The sequence below is a fragment of the Nanorana parkeri genome, unplaced genomic scaffold (assembly GCF_000935625.1).
Source record: "Nanorana parkeri isolate BGI_ZX_2015 unplaced genomic scaffold, ASM93562v1 scaffold3421, whole genome shotgun sequence".
NCBI lineage: Eukaryota > Metazoa > Chordata > Amphibia > Anura > Dicroglossidae > Nanorana > Nanorana parkeri.
The window spans coordinates 26,702-27,162 of NW_017309689.1; positions in this window are offsets into that span (position 1 = coordinate 26,702).

Genomic DNA, 461 nt, shown 5'->3' on the forward strand with positions numbered 1-461 from the left:
CCAGGAACACGACTGATAATAATAAATATCCGCATGAGTCACTGTCCATACACTCTCCTGTGAGACTGTCCTATAAAGGGGAGGGGCCTACCACATAAAGGGAGGAGCCACTTTTATGTATGGCAGACTGTGAGGCTACCATATCTGTCTCTCGTGTGTTACATTGAACGGTCAGATCCCGAGTGAAGAACTTCATTACATCTCAATGTGATTAGTAGAATTCGACTTTCGGTTGCATCGTACTTTACAGAGGTCACATGACTCTGGAGGTCACATGACTCTGGAGGTCACGTTCTTCATTATGTCTTTGCAGTGTCTGTCACCGGGGAGAGCTGCGGTGCGCCAGAAATCACTGTGAAGGTAAGTGGCCACCCTCCAAATCCTGAGCGGACTATAGAACTCAGGGGCTCCTGTTGTGGCCCTAAACCCAACCCTACACTCCCCTGCCATTGCTGGGGGGC